Here is a 4,997-nt window from a genome sequence, read left to right as displayed (position 1 = left end):
ATTTCAGCACAGTAGAGATTTTCTGGAGATGGCTCTTAGGCACTAATCCTAAGTAGGTTCAGTTTATATAGTATGTGTATTTTAAAAGTTAGAATTATTTAATGCTAGTATTTGTATAGGATCTTGAAAATGTTTACCTAGTAATTATACTGAAAATAAGGAGGCACCTGAATAACATAACCACAATTCGAAGGATAAATGGGTATGGCATTTTAATGAGCAATTATAATTCATAAATAAAAGTATATTTCCATATTATTCAGGGAGAGAAGATTTCATTATGTTTCTGGCCAACCTTAGCTTTTGCAAACATTCCTAAAAGTGGAATTTTGCTTTTCTTAAGAATGTTGCAATGAAGTATCACTTGTTCTCTGCCAAATTGGTTGAGCATTATAGAATCACATATACTCATTCCAGGTTTAAATGTTTATGATATGACCCAATAACCCAAATTCCAGAAATTTTTCCATAAATATGCTTTCATACACATACAACAATACTGTACATAAATGTTCATTGTAGCATGATTTGTAATAGTGAAATTGGAAATAGCCAAATATTATGGGGGTAGGTTAAATAAATTTTAGTATATTTATACTAGAGAATATAAATTAAAATAAATTTAAAATATGAGATAGCTCTAAATTACACTAGGGAACATGAACTAAAGTTATAATATGAAGTGGATTTAAATTTAGGTTTATGGGATATGAATAAATTAATTTTTAAAATATGAGGCATATATAAATGTGCATTTACAAGAAGATTTTGATGATATATTATTGACTAGAAAAATCAACTTGTAGAACAAAATTTGTAATATACTCCATTGAAAGAAATTTTATTTACTTGTATATACATTAAGAAAATGTCTAAAACTAGATACCTTCTAAGGTATCTTCTAAGAGTGGTTATTTTCTAGGTGGTAGAGTTGTAGGAAAGTGAAGGGGATCTTTCATTTTTACTTCAAATGTACTAATTCAATTTGAATTTCTTACAAATTATATTATTATTTGTAATTAAAATATCAAGAAAGTGGGAAAATAAACCAAATTTGGGTCTGATAAGTAGTATGCAGTGCTCTAGAAAGTGATTTGAAATGTAGTGTTTATCAAATTTTCATATTGCTTTTCCATTTTTCTTGCTTAAAAAGTTTGGAGATAGGCAAAAACTTGCTTAAAGATATGTTTTAAACATATGTCTGTCTTTTTTGTGGTTTATATCCATGCTGCAACTCCTGAAACTGACAACATTGTTGTTGTTGTTTTTGCTTAACAGGAATTTATTAAGGCATAGTTGCAGAGGCTAGAAATTTATTTCCTCCTAGGCAATCATTGGGGTTCTTTGGCTTTTTTATCACATGGTACTGCACATGGCAGAATCTTCTCCTTCTGGATTCTGTTGACTTCCAGCTTCTGCCATTCCCCATAGCTTCTATCTTTGAGGGCTTCTCTCTGAAACCTCCAGTAATAAGATTAAGACGCACTCTAATTCATGGGGTCACACCTTAACTGAAGTAACCTCATCAAACTGTCCTATTAACAATGGGCTCATACCTACATAAATTAATTAATATTATAAACATGTTTTTCTGGGGTACATAACTCCAAACCACCACAAGCAGGCTGTGTCACAATTTATTGTGCATCAGCTAGCTATTGGACTGCTTCCTCCTACAATACATTTTCTAATCACATGGCATTTTTTAAAATTCCGTTAGAGGAGTTGTGGATTTACAGAACAAACATGCATTAAATACAGGATTCCTATATACTACCTCACCAACAACACTTGAACTGGCATGGAACATTTGTTACAAATGATGATAGCCCATTTTTGTAAAGATACTATTAAGTAAAGTTGATGGTTTAACTTAGGGTTCACTGTGTAGTGTAGTTCCATGGATTTAAAACAATTATTCTGTCACCATATATACAATTAAATATTTCCCCTTTTAATCATGTTCAGATATATATTTCAGTGTTGTTAATTGCATTCACAATGTAATTAACCATCACAGTATGTACTATCATCAACACTATCCATTACCAAAACATTTTGATCATTCTAAATAGGAGCCCTATACATTTTAAGCCTTAACTTCCCAATCCCTTTCTCCACCACATCCTCCAGTAACCTATATTCTAGATTCTGACTCTATAAGTGTGTTTATTCTAATTGTTTCAAAGCAGTGAGAGCATACAGCATCTGTCCTTTTGTGTCTGGATTCTTTCACTCAACATGATGTTATGAAGACTCAATTTGGGTTTAGTGTGATCCTCTTTATCTAGTTCTTTCAGTTTTGGGGTTAGAGCTCTGAAGTCTTCCTTGTTTTTAAATGTAAGCATTTAGAGCTATACACTTTTCTGTCAGCATTGCTTTCACTTTATCCCATACATCTTGGTATGTTGTTTTGTCATTTTTATTTACCTCAAGATATTTCTTAATTTCACTTCTGATTTACACTTTAACCCATTGGTAGTTTGAATATGTTGTTTAATTTCCACATATTTGTGAATTTTCCATTTCTCCTATTGTTTTTTATTTCTAACTTCATTCCATTGTGGTCAGAGAATATAGTTTTTATTATTTCAATATTTTTGAATTAATTGAAAGTTATTTTGTGACCCAACATATGGTGTATGATACATCTGTGCTTGAGAAGAATATGTATTCTGTTTTCATTGGGTGCAGTATTCTATATATGTCTGTTAAGTCTATTTGGGTTAGTGTATCATTTTTTTTTTTTTTTTTTTTAAAGAGAGAGGGAGGAAGGGAAGGAAAGACAGAGAAGGAAGGAAGGATGGAAGGAAGGAAGGGAGGAAGAAAGGGAAACATCTTTAAACATTTTCTTGTTTTATTATATTTTGTTTGTTTGTTTGTTTTTTACATGGGCTGGGGCCGGGAATCGAACCGGGGTCCTCCGGCATGGCAGGCAAGCACTCTTGCCCGCTGAGCCACCGCGGCCCGCCTAGTGTATCATTTAAGCCTTATATTTCTTTATTGATCTTCTGACTCAATGTTCTTTCTATTTTTTAGAGTGGTATATTAAAGAACCACTACATAGTTCTTCTATGAATGTAGAACTGTCCATTTCTCCCCTCAAATCTCAGTATTTGCTTCTTATATTTTGAGGCTCTACTGATAGTTGTTCTAGTTTGCTAGCTGCCAGAATGCAATATACCAGAAATGGAAATTAAAAAGGGGAATTTAATAAGTTGCTAGTTTATAGTTTTGAGGCTGAGAAAATTTCCTAATTAAAACAATTCAATAGAAATGTCTGATCTAAGGCATCCAGGGAAAGATACTTTGGTTCAAGAAGGCAGATGATGTTCAGTGTTTCTCTTTCATCTGAAAGGACACATGGCAAACAAGGTGGCATGTGCTGACTTTTTCTCCAGGCCTCTTGTTTCATAAAGCTCCAGGAGAGGCATTTTCCTTCTTCATCTGCAAAAGTTGCTGGCTAGTGAAATTTCTGCTTCATGGTTCTGCGGCATTCTCTGCTTTCTCAGAATCTCCAATGTCACTGGCTGGTGGACTCTGTGGTTCTCTCAGCCTCATGGCTCTGCTCAGCTCTGCTGTGGCTTTCTCATCATTCTCAAAAGGCATTCTCTCAAAAAGGTGCCTCTTTTATAGAATCCCATTAAACTAAACAAGACCCATCTGGAATAGTGGAGATAATCTAATTAAAGTTTCCAACATATAGTACTGAATAGGGATTAGAAGAAAGGGCTACCTTTACAAAATGGCATTAGGATTAAAACAAGACTTTTCTAGGTGCATAAATCCTTCAAAATCAGCTCAGGTATATACATATTCATAATTGTTACATATTCCTTTTGAATTGACCCCTGTATCAGTATATAATGACCATCTTTGTCCCTTATACATGTTTCTGACTTAAAGTCTATTTTATGTGATATTACTATTGCCACTCCACCATTTAAAAAAAATTTTCATCATTAGCTCTCCAATTGTTTTTTTTTAACTTTTTTATTGTATACCATACCATATATACAAAGCAAAGAAATAGAAAAGCAATATTTTCCAAAGCTCTCTTCAACAAGTAGTTATAAGACAGATCCCAGAGTTTCTCATGGGCTAAGATATGATCCTGTCAGATTTTTTCCTTCTACCTGCTCCAGAATATAGAAGGCTAGGAGGCTTAAATATTTTTTTTATCATCACAATCGACTTTTCTTGTGAAAAATAGTATATATACAAAAACAATAAATTTCAAAACACAGCAGCACAATTAGTTTTAGAACATATTTGAGAGTTTGACATGAGTTACAATTACACAATTTTAGGTTTTTACTTCTAGATGCTCTAAGATACTGGAGACTAAAAGAGATATCGATTTAATGATTCAGCATTCATACTCATTTATTAAATCCTCTCTTTACTTTATAACTCCACCATCACCTTTGGTCTTTCCATCCCTCATGTTAAGGGTGTTTGGACTATGGCCACTCTAACTTTTTCATGTTGGAAGGGTCTATCCCCAATATGGGGTAGGGAGATGGAACTACCTGATCTTCTGGGGAGGCTGGGCCCTTTAGGTTTGAGGACTTATCTGGACCAGGGACCCATATGTAAGATGTAGGTTTCTGGAAGGCTAGTCTAGTGCATGGAACATTTGTGGAATCTTATATATTGCCCTAGGTGTTCTTTAGGATTGGCTGGAATGGTCCTGGCTGGGGGTTGGCAGGTTAGCCAAGGTAGTAAGGTCTAACTGAAATTTGCATAAGAGCAACCTCCAAAGTAGCCTCTTGAATCTATGTGAACTCTCTGCCACTGAAACATTATAGCTACACTTCTTTTTCCCCTTTTGGTCAGGTTGGAATTGTTGATCCATTGTTCCAGGGCCAGATTCATCCCTGGGAGTCATCTCCCATGTTGCAGGGAGACTTTCACCCCTGGCTGTCCTGTCCCACATAGTGGGGATGGCAATGATTTCACTTGCAGAGTTGATCTTAGAATGAGGCCACATCTGT

The sequence above is a fragment of the Tamandua tetradactyla genome, chromosome X (genome assembly GCF_023851605.1).
Source record: "Tamandua tetradactyla isolate mTamTet1 chromosome X, mTamTet1.pri, whole genome shotgun sequence".
Lineage (NCBI taxonomy): Eukaryota > Metazoa > Chordata > Mammalia > Pilosa > Myrmecophagidae > Tamandua > Tamandua tetradactyla.
This window is presented reverse-complemented; position numbering follows the sequence as displayed.